We start from the raw sequence: 23,532 nt of genomic DNA, 5'->3' as shown, positions 1-23,532 counted from the left end.
AGTACTGTAAAATTATTGCTTATTGGAAACAAACTCTCCAAGGGATTAAAAAGAGAGTTCTTTTGAAACTTCCCCCACCAGCAAAGCATCATGGGAAGTATGACGTCACGACCCCGGAATAGCACACGTTTCTTGTGAGAATTATCTAACAGAATCACCCACAAAACACACAGACATAACACAAAGAAGACAGCACACCACCACTTTGGGATTGGAATGTAATTTTATTAGATTTCAACCCTTGGGAGTCAAACTAAAAACGGAGCTGTCTGATTGGTCCATGGGAGAGCTCATGCAAATGAGAACAAACTCAATAGCTAGAATGTTCAACAACGGATTAATGATCAATACAATAATTACTATAAAATGTTCTACACATACATAAGGAACTAAACTAAGTAGAACTTCTATTATTTCATGAAAAAATAACATGTAATCAACCTACTTCATCAAATACGAATGAGAAAAGGGAAACCTTGAGTCAAGCAGCTGGTCAAGCCAATCACCCCAGGGGATTTTCATATCAATCTTCCCTCTACTCGACCCCTGCTGGACGACTGGAGAACCACACCCCACGGAGAATTTCACTCAAGGTTGCCGAACTAGAGCAAAAACAGCTCTTTTAAGAGCTTTCCTCATTTCTACTACACTTCGATCTTCGACGCTCCTGACCAGCAAGGAAGACCACCGGACCCCCAGTGAGAAGAAGGAGGTCTTCAACTTTACTCGAGGTTAGTCACGACCATTATGAATTTTCCCGCGACTTTAAAAGGACCGTTACTGTAAATCAACGACCTTTTTCACACTAAGACAACACTACTCACCCTCTGATAAACAATTTTTTTGAATAAAAACCGTAAAAGTTTAAAATCGATAGGACAAACGTAAATGATTTGAACTTTTCCTTCGTTGAACCGGAAGTGGTCATGGCAATTTGATTCGAACGTAATTTTTAAAATACTTTTTAAAGCAAACCAACCGACGAATTTTCTTTTTAACGGACACAAATGTACAAAATGACACGTAGAATCAATACTGATCGACAAACAACAATTTTCTATCCGTTTCAGAGATCGGTTTTTGTAGTCATTCCGCCATCTTTATAGTTCTTGGAATTCGAACGTAGTTTTTACAGTTTACAGTAGTGAAACTTCTTTCTAATTGATCAAATACATAGCAGTTCACATATAATACTTTTTAAACACCGCGGTCGACATCTGTGGAAGTGCGGTCTCGCTAGCCGTCACTGACTTTTTGCATGCGCGTTGACATCATAGTTTACATCATAAGCCGCGGTTACATGGGCAGAATATATTGATCGGATCAATGGTCGGGTTAAAATTCACCCGTGCACATGGGCACAGAAAACCTTTTTCCGATTAGAACAAACGTTCCCATGGCTCACACTCTCGTTCGGAATGAATCATTTGGGCATGCGCAGTAGTGTGAAAATCACCCGGATGCGGATATAGGTCCCGTTGTAAACAAACCGCTTCCACAGACATTTATGCAGCAGCTCGGTAACATACGAGACGATCTTCCAAACGTGCTTTTATTAATGTCATGAATATTATGAATTGCCTGTTCGCTCATCGTTATATTTAATCTGTGTGGTCAGTGCTTTTTTTGTGGAAGAATTAAGCTGGACGAAAGCTTAGGACAGACTAACACGGGCTAACATCATTAGCCTGATGGATGGACACAAAATCCAGGACCGTGCAAGAAACGCAGCAATCTGCAGCTGTCTAAGGACTGAGCGACATTTATTTCTGCTCTGAAAGTTCACACAGACCGCCCCAAAGCCACTCTGTGAGCTAGCGGCCCGAGCTCTGTTCGAACACGGTTCCTCCTGAGTCCTGCAGCCGCTAACCCAGAGCGGCGGGACGGCTCGCAGTCTGAATTCTCCCACACATAAGAAAACAACAAAACGCACACGTAAAAAATTTTGCAGCTCTAGATTGTCTTTTGATGTACAGATTTATTCCTTTATTGCATGTCTGACCATTCTATAATCAACTACCAAGAATGTGTGTGTTTGAAATGTATGCAATCAGACAGAATGTAAAAGTGAGTTTGAACACTAACAAGAGTGTTTTGTGTGTTGTTGAGCACGGCATGGAATGAAACAGAAATAAAGATTCTCCACGTAAAATGACACATCTGGTCCAGTCATGTCAATTCATTCTAAAGTGGCTTCTGTCCAAGATTACACAAAACTTTCAGTGGATTATTGTTGTTAATGATGTTCACTAATATAACAGCAAGCCTGAAGAAGATTTACTGTATAAAATTAGAGATATTGATATTATAGTCTCATTCAGGCTGTCTCCTTCAGTCAGCATATAACATGGAAACTACCCAAAATGCCAATTTATTAAAAGATTACACAAAAAAGTCACTGGATTATTGTTGGTAATAATGTTCATGATAATCTCAGCAATTTTGAAGAATATTGACAGGAGAAAATTACAGATATTAAAGTTTAATTCTCCTAGGCATCCTGCCTTCATAGTTAAAGAACATTTGATCCACCCAAAATGCCACTTTAACCGGTTTATAAACATTTTATACTATGAATAAGGAGGCCTGAATTGGTCTATGTCAATATCTTTACTTTTCTACAGTCATTCTTCTTCAAACTTGCTGTGATGATCATGGACACCATTACTAACAATAATCCAGTGAACGTTTAGCGTCACCTTTGAAAAAAGGGTATTTTGTAAGGTTTAAATATTACACTATGACTGTGAAGTGGTCTATAACTTGACTTTCTTATATACTTCAGTCAAATTTGTTTAAACTTGCCGTGTAGTTAGTGAACAACACTTCCAACAATAATATGTTAAATGTTTGGCGTCACCTTTGTACCAAATTTTATTTTGGATGGTTATACGTAATACTATGAATGAAAAGGCATAACTAACAATAATCCATTGAAATGTTTGTGTAATCTTTTAATAAATTGGTATTTTGGGTGGTTTCCATGTTATATGCTGACTGAATGAGACAGCCTCAGTGAGACTATAATGGCAATATCTCTAATTTTATACAGTAAATCTTCTTCAAACTTGCTGTTATATTAGTGAACATCATTAACAACAATAATCCACTGAAAGTTTTGTGTAATCTTGGACAGAAGCCACTTTAGAATGAATTGACATGACTGGATCAGATGTGTCATTTTACGTGGAGAATCTTTATTTCTGTTTCATTCCATGCCGTGCTCAACAACACACAAAACACTTGTTAGTGTTCAAACTCACCTTTAGAATCTGTCTGATTGCATATATTTCAAACAAACACATTCTTCTTGGTAGTTGATTATAGAATGGTCAGACATGCAATAAAGGAATAAATCTGTACATCAAAAGACAATCTAGAGCTGCAATATCTCTCATTGATTTCTGAGCACAGTACATGTTATTTGATGAGTAACTGACATGGGTGATATTAGCGCTTTATACCGTCTTTTCAGCTCGCTGGCGGTGTGCACCGTAAACTATGATGTAAACTATGATGTAAACCCGCATGCAAAAAGTCAGTGACGGCTAGCGAGACCGCACTTCCACAGATGTCGGCTCACCTGACCGCGGTTTATAAACGCCTGCCGACCCGTGGGTATTTCCACTGAAGATCAGTTCCAACGTATTTAGTACTTTTTAGGTTTTATGTTCAATTTTCAGTGTTTAATAATCTAATATAGGACACATGTTAAATTTGTGTATAAATTTCTTCAAATAATCTATAAGTGTGTGGCAGCCAGTATGAATATATTTGCAGGAACACAGATTTTAAAATGGCTGCTTGGCCTCCTGTTCGCTTTAGGATTGATGTTAAAGTTTTTATTAGTTTATAAATGTTTGTATGGTCTTGGGCCTTCATATTTATCTGATATTTTAAAGTATGATCCCCTCTGGACCCTGAGGTCCTCTGATACAGGCCTTTTGGTTATCCCAAAAGTTAAAACACACTGAAAGGCCTCATTCAGTTTTAATGGACCTCCTCTATGGATTAGCCTCCCAGAGAGCATTTACCATTTTGTCTATTAAAGTTTATGTATTTGTTTTAAATAAATGTTAATTTTTTTTATTCCTTTTACATTTTATTTGTAACTCCAGAGTTTTGCTCTGAGGGATCTTCCACACCAGTGGCTGACCATTTCTGGACAACAGAGAGGAGCTGTTTGCTGGTTTTTCCAGAGAGCCTTTTGTTTTGTAAGCCAGTTAAGAGTTTGGTAAAGGTAAGTTAAATTTGCAGTGTTTAATAATCTATAGCAGTGCTCCCCAACCTAGTTAGCGCCACGGCCCGGTATGACGTAATTCAAGGTTTTCACGGATAAGGTTTCTTTTTTCAATAAACTTTATTGCACATTTTTTAAGTTAATGGATCGGTCTTTGAGATGTTGGTGGAGGATTACTGTAGCAACGCCACGCAGAAGGAGTAACAGATACGTGACAACACACATCCCGAGCTTTAATTTTGACACCCATGAATGGAACATTGCATGGGTCTCATCATCCTCCCCCCTTCTCATACTCATGGTGCAAAAAAAGTACTGTCTGTTAAGTGTAGCTTTCTTTTCTGGAAGTGGAAGGCTCCTCCTGTCTCCTGGCTGGGCCTTTTCCCCTAGGCTCATTTTGCTAGCTTCTGGGTTTTATTTTAGCAGTAACTTATCACGTGGCCGAGAGGAGCACCTTGGTCTGCGTTACTGTTGACAGACGGGTGTGACAGTCACACAGAATCGGGCAACTTTTCTAAATAAAACATCTTTCAGATTCAGATATAAAAAAACCGGAAGTAAGTTATTATTTCTGTGCGGCCCGGTACCAAATGACCCACAGACCGGTACCGGTCCGCGGCCCGGGGGTTGGGGAACACTGTATTTTAGGACACATTTATTATTATTTTTACATTTATTTGTGTAGAACTATTTTCCAATAGTCTGAAAATATTGTTTGTTTTTGATTATTGGTCTGTGTGGTATAAATGTATTGCTTTAGGTATACATAATAGAAATGATAATCTTATTTTACTGGTGGTTTCATTTTTATATATTTTTTTTTATAGATGCCACGAAAGAAGGGATTTAATATGCGTCGCACCAAAGTGTGTAAGGTTCAAGAAGAAGGTAAAACTTCTGGTTGTGTGTGTCAGGAGCAAATACAGAAGCCTTTGATTTCTGGAATGAAAGTAAGATTAACACATTCAAGTGATAGTACAACATCTCTTACATGTTGTGTTGTGGCTGCAATCAACCATGTTGTTGCTCCAGTGTGTACATGGAGGGACACTGATGTTGACAATATTAGAAATGAAGGTGTGCAGTTGGTTTGTTCATTTAATGGAAGTGATGGATGTGTGAACAATTCCGAAAAGTTATTCAAGGTTTCTGAAAAGCTCAGTGTGTTTGGAAGAATTTGGGATGTTGCTATCAATGAGCCTGTGTATTCTGGTGATTCAAAGAGTGAAGATTTTTCACTGTTGTATGAAATGATGCAGGAGCGACTGATGGAGGAAGATCTGTGTTTGTTGGATTTGCAGGGTTTCGTTTGTGCTGTCATTCATCACAAAGAGTATTTTGTTGTGGTCGATTGTGGTGCACGAGATTCATCTGGAATGTTTTCTAATATTGGAACATCTGTGGCTGTTTTCAACAGTTGCTTTAATGACTTGATGTTGCACATTTGGAACTTGAAAAAGTCTTTGAATGCAGAATGGTTTGGCATCAGTTCAATGTTTGTGAAAGAAGCTTCTTGGGATGGGTGTAATAATACATTTGGTTTGGGAGCAGAGGATGCACGTGTGAATCAGTCAGTTTTGGGCAAAAGACAGACTGGTTTTATAAAAGAACATGTTCAGGAGTTAAATGACAAAGTTGTGGTTGGCGAACAATGTAAAGTGTTAATGGAACGCAAAAATTCATTGAAAATTGGAAAAAAATGCATTAATTTAAAAAAAAAATCATCTTCAGTGATTTTAAATGAAAACAATTGTAACAGATTTGACACAGAACGTTGTGTAAGGGGATCTTTTCATCAAGGAGATCGGCAGCTTCAAAACAGAGGTGTGCAGTGCATGGCAATAGCCCTGGTGAGTATGGCTAAACACACGGATCGTAGTGTTTTTGAGTGGGAGGCAACAGACTTGGACCATGTTGTGTTTCTTGGTGATCAGCTTTACTCCTCGGTGTGTGAAAACAAAATCATCCCTGGAAATTTGAAGTTTTTGTCAGTACCTGATTTGCCCATGGATTCTGAAATTGATGGTAAATTATTTAAGTTTGAGTATGGTGAATACGTTTCTGGGATTGTTAATGTGAGTAATGGTAAATTTGTTGACAGTGGTGAAGTGATAACTCTTAAAAAGGGACTGGAGCACATGCTTGTAAAGTATAAAACATGTTTTTTGACCATAGGCAGTAGTACTTGTGCTGTTATTTCAGAAAACGGCCATTATGCTGTGGTGGATTCACATGCACGCAGTGGTACTGGAATGGCAGATGTAAATGGAAGAAGTATTATCATGTACCTTCCTAGTCTTAATGATTTATACAATTATATTTGTTGCTTGAGTATTTCACTTGCAGGGAAAGAAATGGCTTTTGAAATTGCATCCGTTGCTGTTACTGACAATGATCATAGTGAGAAAAATAAACAAAGTGTGCTTGAGAAGGATTGTAAAACTGGATTAAATACTGGGTCACAGTTTGGTTTCGGGTGCAGTTTAGATGTTCAAACTGGTCCCTTACCGTTGCATGAAAGTAACAGAAAGCGTAAGCTTTCTACTGTGCAACGTGAATCAAAGAAGACAAAATGGTATGATGCTAATGAAGCTAGTTTGGATGTTGAGTTTCTTGATGTTTCATCAAAGAAACTTGAGTTTTACCCTGTTGATTTTGATGTTACACAAGCATTGTGTAAACAACTGAATGTGCATTGTGAAAACACTGCTTGTTCTAACCCTCTAGAGGTTGATATGTTGGGAATTCCATGTCAAACTGATCATATAGTAGCCGATGGCAATTGTTTTTTTAGGGCTGTGTCCAAAGTTATTAGTGGTACAGAGAAAAATCACATAAAGTTAAGACGTGCAGTTGTCACACATTTACAAAAGAATGTTGGAAATTATAGTTCTCTTTTGAGATCTGAAAATATGTCTGTGGATGAATATCTCAATGTTTCTAGAATGAGATTTTCTGGTAGTTGGGCTACAGAGGTTGAAATTCAAGCTACAGCTGACTACTTGGGTGTGAGTGTGTATACATTTCACAATGAACGTTGGTTGAAATATGCCTGTCAACGTAAGGCCATATCTAAACAAGGCATATATTTGCAAAATATAAATGAGTGTCATTATGAAGTTGTAACTTGCGTTGAAATTTTTCAGCAGCAGCGTTGTTTTGGGTTGTGTAAATCTATGGAAAAAAATTTGGGTCATAATATGAGGCAACGCAAAAGAGACTCAGAAATGCTGTCAGAAGGAGATTGCAAGAGTGTTAAACATGGCAGGTCTGAAGTTGGTGATTGTAATGAAGTTTTGTTTAGTGCATTGGTTAACAATGATCACCAAAACAGTGAAATCTATCAAAGTAACAATTTAGTTGAAAATGCTTTCAGTTTTTATCCATTGTCGTTTGAGAGTGCAGTTTTGTTGTCAAAACATATTGATTTAGATTTTGTGAAGCAGTATGAAGACATTCCAACTAATAATGTAACGCTTGGTTCTATTTGTAAGACAGAGGTCACATTAAATGATGGCAATAGTTTTTTTCGTGCTATTTCTCGAGTCATTAGTGGATCTGAAAATTGTCATAGAAGAGTTCGACTGGCTGTTGTTAAGTTTATGCTAAAGAACAGTGACATTCATATGAAGTTGCTGGAGAAAGGTTATGGAACAGTGTCTGAGTACATTCAGAAGTCACGTATGAAATATGTTGGCAGTTTTGTATCTGAGATTGACATTCAAGCTACTTCAAATGTTTTGGGAGTAGAAATTTTTGTACACAATGGTAGCATATGGAGAAAGTATAAGCCTGTAAAGATTAGAATATTTGGAAATCAAGGAATTTATTTGCGAGAATGTGATAAGAAATATTATGAGGTTGTTGTCTGTGTTCATTGTAGTGGTGAAGCTGGATGTGCCAATTGGTGTAAAAGCAATAGTATTTGTTCTGACACACCACTGCTAAGATGCCGTTCTTTTCAACCACATAATGTTAGTTGTGATTCAGTTGGTGAATCTTATTTTTCTAAGTATCTAAAAAAAAAGAGATCCTTTTACCACAAAATGCATTATCAAATAATTGAACAGCATAAACAAAAGAAAAAAGATATGAGTAAAAGGAAATATGAATCTGATTCTTTGCATAGATCCAGAGCATTGGAATTGAGTAAAAATAAGTATAAGAAAAATGCTATCTATAGAACGTGTGTTAAAGAACGTAGTGCTGCAAAATACAGAACTGATCCTTTACACAGAGATAAAAAAAAAAATGGAAGTAAAAACAAGTATAAATTGGATTTGTTACACAAATGTAATGTTAAGGAAATGAGTAAAAGAAAATATCAGAGTAATGTTACTCACAGAGAAAATGTTAAAGCCCTGAGTTCCAGAAAATATCAGAGTAATGTTACTCATAGAGAAAATGTTAAAGCACTGAGTTCTAGAAAATATCACAGTAATGTTACTCATAGAGAAAATGTTAAAGCACTGAGTTCTAGAAAATATCACAGTAATGTTACTCATAGAGAAAATGTTAAAGCACTGAGTTCTAGAAAATATCATCAAGATCCTCACTTTAGGAAAAGTGTGTTGGATGGGAATAAATTGAAGCGACAATTGAATAAAGAACGGTTAGAAGAGTTTGATGTTGTGATGAAACAATTTTTGGATAAAGTTAAGGATGGACCTGGGTTTGTTTGTTGTGTATGTCATAGGTTGTTATTTGAACATCAAGTATTACATTGTAGAAAAGAGTCCTACAGTAATGCAGGACTTGAACTTATTGCTGATCAATGTATCACTTCTGATTATTTGCATACCTGTAATGCTAACTGCTCAAAAAATTGTGAATGGATGAAAACACCAAGAAGCAAGTTGTGGATTTGTTACACGTGTCATGCTAAAATAAAAAAAGGTCAAGTACCAGCTGAAAGTGTTAAAAATAACTTAGAACTTGAACCTATACCAGCAGAATTGGCATGTTTAAATCAATTAGAACAACATCTAATAGCGTTACATATTCCATTTATGAAACTGTTAGCATTGCCCAAAGGTGGGCAGAATGGTGTGCATGGACCTATTACATGTGTTCCTGCAAATACTGAACAAACCAGTTTTTTGTTACCACGCATGTCTATTGAGGGTTCTCTTGTGCCTGTGAAATTAAAACGGAAGCTTACTTATAAAGGACATTATGAATATCAGTATGTTGATACGGCACGTGTTAAGCAGGCTTTACAGTTTTTACAAAGCCATAATTCTTATTATAACAACGTGAAATTTAATAATGATTGGATTAATGGTTTTTGTAAAGAAAAATCTGATGTGGTAGAAAAAAATGTTGAATGCACTGCAGATGTTGACGTTTCAAATGTTTTAGGAGATGAACTTCTGCATGATAGACAGCAGCATTGCATGTTCCAGGACACTTGTCTAATGCCAGTAGACATTGGTCAAGAGGCTTTGGATCAATATTTTGATCACATTTTGAATGTAGCTCCCGCTGAAGGCAATAGTCCGGTGAAGTTGTTGTCCGATATTACAAATGAGGCTAAGTGTTTTCCTGTGTTGTTTCCCAAGGGTGGACCAACATATCATGATGGAAGACAACATCCTTTAACTCTATCACGATATTTTAACAACAGGATTCTTAATGCTGATTGTCGTTTTGCACAAAATGTGGAATATATTTTTTTTGCCCAATATATGACAGAATTAGAAAAGGTCGTTTCAAATGTTTCGATTGCAGTAAGAAAAGGTAAGTATAATTTTAAAAATAAACGAGTAGTTACTGGAGAGTTGTTGAATAGTGACGATTCCATTAAAAGGATGTTGGAATTTGATGATGGGTACCGATTTTTAAAACCAATTAGAGGTACGCCAGCTTTTTGGCAGGCGGCCCAGAAAGACCTCATGGCTTGTGTGAGGCAGCTTGGAATCCCCACATGGTTCTGTTCATTTTCTTCAGCTGATATGCGGTGGAAGAATTTACTTTCCTGCATTCTGAAGCACGAAGGTAGAACTGAAACTGTGGAGCAGTTGGAATGGGCAGACAGATGTGAGCTTTTGCGTCGGAATCCTGTCACTGCTGCTCGGATGTTTGATTTTCGTTGGCATTGTTTTCTGAAAGAGGTTCTTATGTCGCCTGCATGTCCTATAGGAAAAATTAAGGATTATTTTTATAGGGTGGAGTTTCAGCAACGAGGCTCACCACATCTTCATTGCCTGTTTTGGATAGAGGATGCACCTGTAATTGACAGAAATACAGATGCTGAAGTGATTGCATTTATTGATCGTTATGTGACTTGTGAGTTACCATCAAATATTGACTTACTGGAAATTGTAACATCTGTGCAAAAACACTCTGAAACACATGCGAAAACATGTAAAAAAAAAGGAACTGTGTGTCGTTTTAATTTTCCTAGACCACCTTCTGCGCGTACATTCATATCACGTAGCACAAGTGCTGAAGAGACACAGTCTTGTCAATGTGTGTTATCACAGAAAGAGTCTTGCAACTGTAAAGAAAATGCACAGACACAGCAATTGAAGAAAAAAGAGGCTTCTGCATTGATTGCACACATTAAAGCTGCTCTCTCAACTGATGGGCCAACTTGTGACAATGTTGAGGATTTGTTTGAATCTGTTGGGTTAAACCAAAGCACATTTGAAACTGCATATAACTGTTGTGCTCGGAAAACCCATGTTGTGCTTAAACGTCAACTTAAAGAAGTTTGGATTAATCAATATAGCAAGCCACTGTTAAAATGCTGGAATGCTAATATGGATATACAGTTTGTTGTCGACGCATACGCATGTGTTGTGTACATCATTTCTTACATCTCTAAATCAGAGAAGGAAATGGGTTTATTATTGCAGTGTGCACAAAAGGAAGCAAGCAGGGATGGAAATGCTTCTGCCAAAGAGAGTCTAAAAACATTAGGCAGTACATATTTGCACAACAGAGATGTATCTGCTCAAGAAAGTGTTTATAGACTGACAAATGCACATTTGAAAGAGTGCTCTCGGAAAGTTGTGTTTCTTCCTGTTGGTGAAAATACTGTTAAAATGAGTTTACCGTTAAAAGTACTAAAAAAAAAAGCATCAAAGCATTCTGTTAGTACAGATGATATGTGGATGACAAGCATTGTGGATAGATATAAGAACAGACCTAAGAGTGATGATTTTCCTTCAATGTGTTTAGCAGTATTTGCTTCCGAATTTCGTGTGTTGTCAAAAAATGAAAGTGCTGCTAAGCGAATAAAGTTGAACAACAACACTGGATATGTTGTGAAAAGAACCCGCACACAACCTGCTGTTGTACGTTACGTTAAGTTCTCTGAAACAAAACAGCCTGAACTGTTTTATCAAAGCAATCTGCAGTTGTTTTTGCCATACTACAGCGATAGCCAGCTGAAACCTCAAGGTTTTGAAACGTATCAAGACTTTTTTCATAAGGGCACGATAAGACTTGGTAATTCAGGTTTGCAGTTGGTAAAGTCCGTGGTAACATTAAACAGAAGTAAATTTGAAATTGATGGTGATAAATTGGTTAATGCTCAGCAAAGGATAGATAATGCTGGTGTAGTTGAAAATGGCTGGTGTGAATTATGCCCTGAGCAAGAATTGGAAAGACTTGAGTGTCAAGAGTTGTTGCAGAACCAAAAAAGTGTAGATGATGAACAGGAATTTGATATTCCTGATTTAAGAGTTTCAGCTCAACATAGCCATTTCTTTCAACTGAATAAAACAAAAATGCCTCGTAGTGGTGGCTTGGCTTTAATTCGCTCTTTAAATGAAATTCAGATGGATATTTTTTACCAAGTGAGAAAATGGTGTGTGGAAAAGGTTTTGGGAAAAAAGCCAGAACCATTCCACCTGTTCATAACAGGAGGTGCAGGGACTGGTAAAACTCACCTAATTAAAGCAATACAATATGAATCAAATAGACTATTGTCTCCTCTTTGTCGTCATGTAGATGACATCTGTGTTTTGTTGACAGCTCCCACAGGAATTGCTGCGTTTAATGTACAAGCAAGTACTATACACAACACTTTCTGTATTGGTAAAGATGTCCGCTTACCTTACACACCACTGGGTGAGGAAAAATTAAATTCTTTACGTGCCATTTACAGCAGTTTACAGATTTTGATAATTGATGAAATATCCATGGTAGATCATAATTTATTAGCATATATTCATGGGCGTCTGAGGCAAATAAAGCAAACTGGTAACTCTGCATTGTTTGGAAATGTTTGTATTATTGCAGTTGGGGATTTCTTTCAATTACCTCCAGTGAGAGGAAAACCATTGTATGTAGAAAATGTGGGTATGGATCTTTGGTGTGGTGTGTTTAAAATTGTTTGCCTGGAAACCATTGTACGCCAAAAAGATCAGGAATTTGCCAAATTACTCGGCAGAGTTAGGACACGATGCAAAGGTACTGAAATGTTAAAAAGTGATATCCAACAATTGAAGTCACGTGAAACGGGAGAAGGCAGCGCTGCTTTACATATTTTCCCAACTAATGGTCAAGTAAATCAACATAATTTAACCCATCTACATTCATCCTGTCCAGAGTATGTAACTATTAAAGCTCAAGATTATGTAAATTGTAAGGAAACAGGTAGACAAGTGTTACTAAGTGGTAATCATTCAAACGCTAACAATACTTGTTTAGCAGAAAGACTTCTTTTGGGGAAGAATGCACGTGTCATGCTTTGTAAAAATGTTGATGTGGCAGATGGTCTTGTCAATGGTGCATGTGGAATTGTGACTGATATTGTCTATAGAAACTCTGACTTTCCACAAATTGTTTTTGTGAATTTTGATAATAAAGACATTGGAAGACAACGGAAGAAACAGTATGAAAATCATCCAGGGCTTGTCTCAGGTTCTGTAGCCATTGTTCCAGAAGAGGAACGAGTCACAGGAAGAGGTGGTCTGAGACGTCAGTTTCCTCTAAAACTTGCTTGGGCTTGTACTGTTCATAAAGTTCAGGGTCTTACCATTGATAATGTTGTTGTGTCTTTGAAAAAAACCTTTGCTCCTGGGCAGGCTTATGTTGCATTAAGCCGCGTAACAAGTTTGTCTGGTTTAATTATTCAAGATTTTAAGGAACAGGCCATTTATTGTAACAAAACAGTTTCTGAATATGTGGCAAACATGCCTCAATATCTGATAAATAAAGAAAATCTCACTTCTAGTTCATGTGACTTTAGCATTTTCCTTATGAATGTGCAAAATTTAGAGTGGCATGTAAAGGACTTAGCTTTGTGCACAAAACAGTTACATGCTAACTGCATAGCTGTAACTGAAACATGGCTTCCAAATGCCCCTTTAACTGATGCATTGAACATCAGTGGCTACAATTTTTATAGTATGCCACGCTCACTGTCTTATAGTGGAGTAGATCCTAGACTGAATGTCATTAAAGGCTTAAAACATGGTGGTGTTGGAATGTACACCGTTGAAAATATCCTGTTTGAACATGTAGAGGTACAAAGTGTAGATATTGAATGTTTAGTGCACAGATTTATTAAATCGAACATAGTCGTGGCAGTTCTGTATCGTCCACCATCATATGCCATTTCATTATTTAGAGAGAACCTTAAGAAATTAGTCGATCTGTTGGAGCCCCTGGGTGATACCATTGCTATAATGGGTGATTTTAATGACAATCTAGTAAACTCGAAGACAATAACTGATTTCATGGCACATAAAGGTTTTATTCAACTGGTTTCTGAAAACACAACGTTAAAAAATACGATAATCGATCATGTGTACTTAAAAACAACAAAATATAAAGTCGAATGTACAGTTGTACAAACATACTTTAGTGATCATGATGGGATTCTTTGTCGTTTTAAACATGTAAGTGACTGTTGATGATTGTGGCGAAGGAGAAAGGGACATCTTCATCTCTTTTAAGTCACAAACGTCTGACTTAATATAAAACGTCAAATGTTGAACTAAATACATGCTGGTGTCAGTTATTGTGGCGAAGGAGGCGGGGAGAAATGACGCATCTGCGACATTTTTATCTCTGTTAAGTCACAAACATCTGACTTAATATAAAACGTCAAATGTTGAACTAAATACATGCTGGTGTCAGTTATTGTGGCGAAGGAGGCGGGGAGAAATGACGCATCTGCGACATTTTTATCTCTGTTAAGTCACAAACATCTGACTTAATGTAAAACGTCAAATGTTGAACTAAATACATGCTGGTGTCGGTTATTGTGGCGAAGGAGGCGGGGAGAAATGACGCATCTGTGACATTTTTATCTCTGTTAAGTCACAAAAATCTGACTTAATGTAAAACGTCAAATGTTGAACTAAATACATGCTGGTGTCAGTTATTGTGGCGAAGGAGGCGGGGAGAAGTGACGCATCTGTGACATTTTTATCTCTGTTAAGTCACAAAAATCTGACTTAATGTAAAACGTCAAATGTTGAACTAAATACATGCTGGTGTCAGTTATTGTGGCGAAGGAGGCGGGGAGAAATGACGCATCTGCGACATTTTTATCTCTGTTAAGTCACAAAAATCTGACTTAATGTAAATCGTCAAATGTTGAACTAAATACATGCTGGTGTCAGTTATTGTGGCGAAGGAGGCGGGGAGAAATGACGCATCTGCGACATTTTTATCTCTGTTAAGTCACAATCCTCTGACTTTATGGAAATGTGGTTTCTTTTCCTGCATCTTGAATACATATTAGGCATTACAAATTTACATTTTTTTCTGTAGTTAGCAATTGAGTAAAGAATCAAAATGCTTTTTTTTTAATATTTCTAAATTTCAAACCATCTGATGTACAAACATATTCGAAGTACTTAAAAAGTACTTTAGAAAGTAATTGAAATTTATGTATCTATTGCATTCCTATGGCCTAGTTATTCATGATGCAGGTTTTGCTTTCCTTGCCATGTGACCTCAAAAAAAGCAAAAGACATTGGTAATGGTACTCCCAGTTACTGGGATGGGGTTCGATTCCCTACAATGTCCATGTTCTGAGGTCACATAAACATTTTTTAATGTTAGTGCATATGTGTCTTCATGAAATAACTCTCGTCTATTTTTAATCATAGAGAAATTTCTATAAATCTCGTCATAGGAACATCCCCACAGTGCCCACCCTGACTGGAACATCAACGTGGTCCACTTCACAGCCGTGAGGCTGCAAAGTTAAACTCCAGCTGCCCCAGCAAGTATGACAACTGCAGCAACAACCACCGACCAAGCCCTGACAGAAAAGATCCCCACAAGTAACACTGCAGGCTGTTCCATGAAAAATATAGTAAATCTGCGAGTTCAGATTTACCATATTCATATTAACCATATTCAGCAGACTGCTCCTCCAATAGCACCTTGAAAATCCTGTGCCGTTTTGCTTTGCAGCAGAAGTTGATTTCACAATAGGAGTCATGTGTCCAGAGCCAATCACTTCTGCACATAGGGCCTACTGGTGAATGACGCAGCAGTAATGAAGACATTTTGGGAAGTCTGGGTCAGCTTTACAGTGAGTGATGAAACCTGTTTGTCTATTGATCATAGCAGGAGTCCCATCTGCAGTCACTGCTACCAGCTTTTCTAATTGTACCTTTTTCTGCACAAAAACTCCTTCACCGTGTTATACATTTCAACTCCTCTTGTAGTTGTCTGTTAGGGCAGATGTGTCAGGAGTTCTTCTCTTGTGGAAACCAAAAGCTATGCTGTACTGTTGCCGTCCACAGACTCATCACACTGGACGTTAACCACCTGCACTTTGCAAGATCCCGGTCCAGCTAATTGGCCAAGTTATCAGACATAGCTGACACTCATCTAGACATTGTAGTGGAAATTGAATGATTTCTATTGTTCTCATCCTTAGGGACAGTGATAGCAATTATCATCATTGCTTGAATTTTTTTTCATGCTATTTGCAAAAGTCTTTGTCCCTTAAGGCAACAGATTACAGCCCCCCCCCCCCCCCCCCCCCCCCCCAAGGCTGCTGTCGTATTAACATTAGCTTGGAGCTCCAGAATGGACAACAAAAAACGACGAGAATGGCTCGAGCAGGGCGTTGCTCACGGGGCGGTCGCTCGTGCCAGGCGGTCGTACGTGCTCGGGCCCGCTAAATGCTACTTGTAGCTTTAATTATTATTATTATTTTTCTTCTGCCGGAAGAATCGCATTTTTGAGGCCTTTAACATACCCCAAAACTCACCAAATTTGGCACACACATCAGGGGTCGCGAAAAATTTCGTATTTTATGAGAAATTGGCATGGGTGCGCAAAAATGGCTCGACAGCGCCACCTACACTGACTTTTGTCCCGACGCCCCGCATACGCTTTAACGTACAAGCTTGATTTTTTCAGGGCATGTTCATCAGATGGAAACCTACAAAAAAGTCTGTAGGTACCAAGCTGTCAGTCGCACAGGAAGTCTGCTATATTGATGTCAATATGTCATTTTTGCTCTATTTTGGACATTTGCAGGCCTCCTTCTAGAACGAACTCCTCCTAGAGATTTGTGAATAATGACTCCAAACTTTGGTTTTGTAAACTAGACACATGTCCGATGTTAAATTGCAAAGCTTTTAAGTTTTTACAGAAGTTTGTGACCGTGGCGGCGCGTAGAAATTCGACGTTGTTTCGAAAACACGCCATGAAAAGAAAAATGGCCATTACTCAGCCATGCATAATCCAATCTGATCAAAAATTGATATGCATGATTGTAGTCTGACTCTGAACACATCTGCAGTGAAAGAATCTGGAAAAAGTGTAGCGCCACCTGCTGGCAAGAGGAAATGACATGTTTGACTTGGAGCATCACTGCTCCGAGTAGGATGAGCCGACACACCTGAAAATGACGTCCACCTGTTGAAAAGCCATTGAAGTTTACTCTGACAAAAAACCATAACTTTCAATGCGGGGGTGTGGTCGTGACAGAGCGGCAAAGTTGGGCATCTCGCTATGCACACAAAAGTTGCTCTCACGTGCACATTCCTTGTCCAATCTCACTGAAATTCAATGGATATGATGAAGCTTCTATTCTGAACCCATGGATATGACAATCTTGGACGAGCTCTATAGCGCCACCTAGTTATTGCATTGGGCACATTCTGCCCTGTATTTTCTCTTTGCTTTGTCCGATGTGCATGAAATTAAAACTGGAGATACTCAGAAGGGTCCTCTCTCATCATGTAAAGTTTCATGGGTGTACACCTGACGGTGCCTGCGTAACAGGAAGTGGTCGATTATGTGCACCCAAATAATAGAAATTTATTATAAATCAGCCGTTTGTCTCAGGAAGCTGAGATTTCAGAATTAGATGCCTTTAATAACCTCCAGCTTTGATATGTAACACTATAGGGTCTACGAGAAACTTCATCACTTGATTTTTTTAATGAAATTTTGGACTGAACAAAGATTTTTAGCATAAATTCTGTTTAGGTTATCAGCACCAAGAATTCAACTTTCATAGGCATTTATGTGCTACTGCTTCCTAAAAAAATTCAGAATGATTGAAGTTACAGGTGACATCTTAGAGAGCATTACATCCAAAAAGGTCCGAAAACGTCTTTTTAGGCAAAACTGCAAACACCTATTTTTTTGCATAACTTATCTTTCAAATATCAGCACAAAAAAATTAAAAACGGTAGGGATCTGTGTTTGCTGCCTTCCATATTTTTTTCAGACTTAAAAGTGTAACAGATGATTTATAAAAAATCCTTTTCATCCAAAAACCTGTGTTAAATCTGTCTAGACTCCAAACAAACATTTTTTTATGGTAACTTATGTTTCAACAATCGACACCAATTTTCACAGACCTAAAGCTGAACATGTCCCATAGCTACCTGAATATTTATATAGATATAAAATGAACTGGTCATTCTAACATCTGGCATTCTAACATCTAACATCTTACATGTCAAAGCCTCTCTCAGCCTGGCTCTGCTGAAGGAGTCGTGTTACAACCCCGCCCCCTCCTGCTGGGACCCCTGCTATGTAAATTAGCAAGCAGTGAACAGAGAGATGAGGAGTAAGAATGGTCATTACTCAGGCATGCATAATCCAAAGACAGCCAGTTAAACACTGAAAGACATATTTTTTCGGTATGTCTTTCATACATCTTTAGTATTAAAAACTCTCCAAGATGAATGTGCCTGACTCCACCTGCAGGTGGATCACAGACTTCCTGACGGACAGACAGCAGTATGTGAGGCTGGGGAAGCTCGTCTCAGATACTCGGACCACAAGCACCGGATCCCCCCAGGGCTGTGTCCTTTCACCCCTGTTACTCTCCCTGTACACAAACAGCTGCACAGCTGGTCACCTGTCTGTCAAACTCCTGAAGTTTGCTGACGACACCACACTCATCGGCCTCATCTCTGACGGAGATGAGTCGGCCTACAGGAGTGAAATAGCCAGGCTGGTGTCATAGTGCAGCGCTAACAACCTGGAGCTTAATGCTCTGAAGACAGTGGAGATGACAGTGGACTTCAGGAAGGCCCCAGCCCCCCTCCCCCCTGTCATCCTCTGTGACTCCCCGGTGACCTCTGTGGAGTCCTTCTGCTTCCTGGGAACCATCATCAGCCAGGACCTCAAGTGGGAGCAGAACATCAGCTCCATCACTAAGAAGGTCCAGCAGAGGATGTACTTCCTGAGGCAGCTGAAGAAGTTTCACCTCCCTGAAAAGATGCTGGTAGACTTTTACACCGCCATCATCGAATCCACCCTCACGTCCTCCATCACAGTCTGGTTCGCTGCGGCCACGGCCAGAGACAAGCCCAAGCTGCAACGCGTCATCCACTCAGCAGAGAAGGTGATCGGCTGCCACCTCCCGTCTCTCCAGGAGCTGCACATCTCCAGGACCTGGAGGCGGGCAGCCAGGATTGTAGCCAACCCCTCTCATCCAGGACATAATCTCTTTCGGCCCCTCCCTTCTGGCAAGAGGCTCCGGTCCATCAGGACCTCGCGCCACAAGAACAGCTTCTTCCCCACTGCAGTCAGCCTGCTGAACAGTACCCCAACTCCCCCAGGTGACCCCCCCTCCCCCCCCCGCCCACCAAAGGACTGTCGGTGCCACTTACAGGCCCCACCATCCCAGCCCATCTGTGCTCCCACTTTAATTCACCTTACTCTACTGTATATAGTGTGTTGTTGTTGTTAACTTAATTTTTAACTTATTCTTAATTGCACTATACACCAAGTCAAATTCCTCGTTTTGTAAAGTGCGCTCTACTGAACCTGGCAATAAAACTTTTTCTGATTTCTGATTCTGATTCTGATTCTATTAATCATTGTTTTTTATTCATTCAAAATGCAATTAAATCAATATTTTATCTTTTTTCTTTTCCTTTTTCTTTTTTTTTTATCTCTTATATCCTTTTTTATAATCAATGTTTGAACTTCTTTTCCTTTCTATTGTCATGGTTTCAGTTTGTTGTCTTTTTTTTCGCTTTAGTTCTTGTTCTGTCTTGTTTGGTTCTGTTTCCTGTTTTATTTTGAAAGGTTTCCTGTCTTGTCATGTTTCTTGAGTTTTACTTCCTTTGGTCCCCATCTGCCCTAATCGTGTTCACCTGTGTCTTGTCTGCCCTGTCTGTATATAAGTCTTGTCTCTCCCTTCCTCCTGTGCTGGTCCATTAACTTCTGCTCATGTTGATCACGTCTTCTTGTCTGGCGTCCATGTCCCTTGCCATGCCACAGTAAGTTTTTGTTTTTAGTTTTGTCATCCTGCTCTGCAGCGCTTTTTGTTAGTTAAATAAACCCACTTGCCCTGAACCCGTTTGCCTCCCGTCTCTGCGCCTGGGTCCTACCTGCTCTCGAGCCTCCCCCCCACACGACATCTATACATCCAATGAAATTAAACTACAAATCAACAAACACAACTGATAACAAATGTCTCTAAAAAATGATGTGTATATTTGCAGAACCTTAAAAACACAAAACAAATAACAAATGCTTCCCAATTAAAGCACAAAAAATGGAACACAAAATGTAAAACCCAAGTTAGAAATTGCAATTTGAAAAAGATACTTTTTTCAGCAGCTTTTCAAAATCAATCACCAATTCTACTCTTCTGTGGATGAAACAAAGAACTCCAGAACAATGAAGCCATTTCTCTAAGTCTCTCTCACCTTCAGTTTTAAACAAGGTCTGTGAAAATCCACCATACATTGGTCACATGAACTCAGAGACCTGCTAAAAGTGCACAATTGTAAAAGCTCTTTTATATAGACAACTGTTTGTTTGCTTAGAGCTCTAAATATAAAAAAAAATGCTTTTCTATCACCTAGACACAGATGGAGAACCATATCAACTGGATTAATAACAGGGTGGCATGTTTAGACAACATGAAGCTGTCCATCACATTTTTGACCTAAACATGTAAACACATCCTTGGCTCTGCGGTTAGGAAATGGTATTTGGGAATCTCTTTATACCAGGAGCCAGCCTGGCCATTGGAACATCGCCACAGTGCCCATCCAGACTGGGACAGCAACGGGGTCCACTTCAGAGCCGTGAGCTGCTGTGTTTAACTCCAGCTGTCCCAGCAAGGTAGACAACTGCAGCAACATCCACTGACCAAGCTGACAAGCCCTGGCAGAAAAGATCCCCACAAGAAAAACACTGGCTCAGGCAGGCTGGTCAAAAAAAAATAGTTTTGCCATTGTCTTGCAGCTCGCAGATCAAGTGGTTTAGTTTTCCAGTAATGTCAGTCAAGAATGCAAGTTCAGATTCACAATGTTCATATTCACCATATTCAACAGACATCTCCTCCAATAGCACCTTAAAAATCCTGTGCTGTTTAGCTTTGCAGCTGAGGTTGTTTACGATTTTCAGAATAAGAGTCATTATATGTCCAGAGCCAATCACTTCTGCACATAAGGCCTGCTGGTGAATGACGCAGCAGTAATGCAGACATTTTGGAAAGTCTGGGTCAGCTTTACAGTGAGTGATGAAACCTGTTTGTCTATTGATCATAGCAGGAGTCCCATCTGCAGTCACTGCTACCAGCTTTTCTAATTGTACCTTTTTCTGCACAAAAACTCCTTCACCGTGTTATACATTTCAACTCCTCTTGTAATTGTCTGTTAGGGCAGATGTGTCAGGAGTTCTTCTCTTGTGGAAACCAAAAGCTATGCTGTACTGTTGCCGTCCACAGACTCATCACACTGGACGTTAACCACCTGCACTTTGCAAGATCCCGGTCCAGCTAATTGGCCAAGTTATCAGACATAGCTGACACTCATCTAGACATTGTAGTGGAAATTGAATGAGTTCTATTGTTCTCATCCTTAGGGACAGTGATAGCAATTATCATCATTGCTTGAATTTTTTTCATGCTATATGCAAAAGTCTTTGTCCCTTAAGGCAACAGATTACAGCCCCCCCCCCCCCCCCCCCCCCCCCAGGCTGCTGTCGTATTAAAAATAGCTTGGAGCTCCAGAATGGACAAGAAAAAACGACGAGAATGGCTCGAGCAGGGTGTTGCTCACGGGGCGGTCGCTCGTGCCATGCGGTCGCACGTGCTCGGGCCCGCTAAATGCTACTTGTAGCTTTAATTATTATTATTAGGGCCCGAGCACGGAGTGCAAGGACCCTATTGTATCTGTTAGGTTTATTATTAGGGCCCGAGCACGGAGTGCAAGGACCCTATTGTATCTGTTAGGTTTATTAGGGCCCGAGCACGGAGTGCAAGGACCCTATTGTATCTGTAAGAGTTATTATTATTATTCTTTTTCTTCCGACGGAAGAGTCGCCTTTTTGAGGCCTTTAACATACCCCAAAACTCACCAAATTTTGCACACACATCAGGAGTCGCGAAAAATTTCGTATTTTACAGGAGATTGGCATGGGCGCAAAAAAACGGCTCGACAGCGCCACCTTAAGTGACATTTGTCCCGAGCCCCCGCATATGCTTTGACATACAAGCTTGATCTTTTCAGGACATGTTCATCAGATAGAAACCTACAAAAAAGTCTCTTGGTACCAAGCTGTCAGTCGCACAGGAAGTCTGCTATATTGGTGTCAATATGTCATTTTTGCTCTATTTTGGACATTTGTAGGCCTCCTTCTAGAACGAACTCCTCCTAGAGATTTATGAATAATGACTCCAAACTTTAATTTTGTAAACTAGACACATGTCCGATGTTAAATTGCGAAGCTTTAAAGGTATTACGGATGTTTGTGACCGTGGCGGCGCGTCGAACTTGGAGGTCATTTTGAAAACACGCCATGAAAAGAAAAATGGCCATTACTCAGCCATGCAAAATCCAATCTGATCCAAAGTTGATATGCATGATTGTAGTCTGACTCTGAACACATCAGCAGTGAAAAAATCTGGAAAAGGTGTAGCGCCACCTGCTGGCAAGATGAAATGACATGTTTTACTTGGAGCATCACTGCTCCGAGTAGGATGAGCCGACACACCTGAAAATGACGTCCACCTGTTGAAAAGCCATTGAAGTTTACCCTGACAAAAAACCATAACTTTCAATGCGGGGGTGTGGTCGTGACAGAGCGGCAAAGTTGGGCGTCTCGCCATGCACACAAAAGTTGCTCTCACGTGCCCATTCCTTGTCCAATCTCACTGAAATTCAATGGATATGATGAGGCTTCTATTCTGAACCCATGGATATGACAATCTTGGACGAGCTCTATAGCGCCACCTAGTTATTGCATTGGGCACATTCTGCCCTGTATTTTCTCTTTGCTTTGTCCGATGTGCATGAAATTAAAACTGGAGATACTCAGAAGGGTCCTCTCTCATAATCTGAAGTTTCATGGGTGTACACCTGACGGTGCCTGCGTAACAGGAAGTGGTCGATTATGTGCACCCAAATAATAGAAATTTATTATAAATCAGCCGTTTGTCTCAGGAAGCTGAGATTTCAGAATTAGATGCCTTTAATAACCTCCAGCTTTGATATGTAACACAATAGGGTCTATGAGAAACTTCATACCTCTTTTTTTCCTATGCAATTTTGGACTGAACAAAGATTTTTAGCATAAATTCTGTTTAGGTTATCAGCACCAAAGACTACACTAGAATAGGCATTTATGTGCTACTGCTTCCTAAAAAAATTCAGAATGATTGAAGTTACAGGTGACATCTTAGAGAGCATTACATCCAAAAAGGTCCGAAAACGTCTTTTTAGGCAAAACTACAAACACCTATTTTTTTTCATAACTTAATCATCATATATCAACACCATTTATTTTTTTAAATGTAGGGATCTGTGTTTGCTGCCTTCCATATTTTTTTCAGAAGTCCAGGTGAAACAGATGATTTTAAAAAAATCCTGATTCATCCCAAA

The 23,532-nt window shown here is 39.2% G+C and overlaps 1 long non-coding RNA gene across 1 annotated transcript; it reads left to right on the top strand.

The window, feature by feature from the left end:
- Positions 1-546: 546 nt before the first annotated feature.
- On the top strand, positions 547-6,658 carry LOC144993828 (uncharacterized). Its single transcript, XR_013657092.1, has 2 exons — positions 547-731; positions 4,119-6,658. It is a non-coding gene; the product is annotated as an uncharacterized LOC144993828 (long non-coding RNA).
- Positions 6,659-23,532: the final 16,874 nt, after the last annotated feature.

Source organism: Oryzias latipes, chromosome 1, assembly GCF_053564925.1.
Source record: "Oryzias latipes strain Hd-rR chromosome 1, Olatipes_Hd-rR_3.1".
Classification (NCBI taxonomy): Eukaryota; Metazoa; Chordata; class Actinopteri; order Beloniformes; family Adrianichthyidae; genus Oryzias; species Oryzias latipes.
Note: the sequence above shows the minus strand (reverse complement) of the source record. Positions and strands in the feature narration are given on the sequence as shown.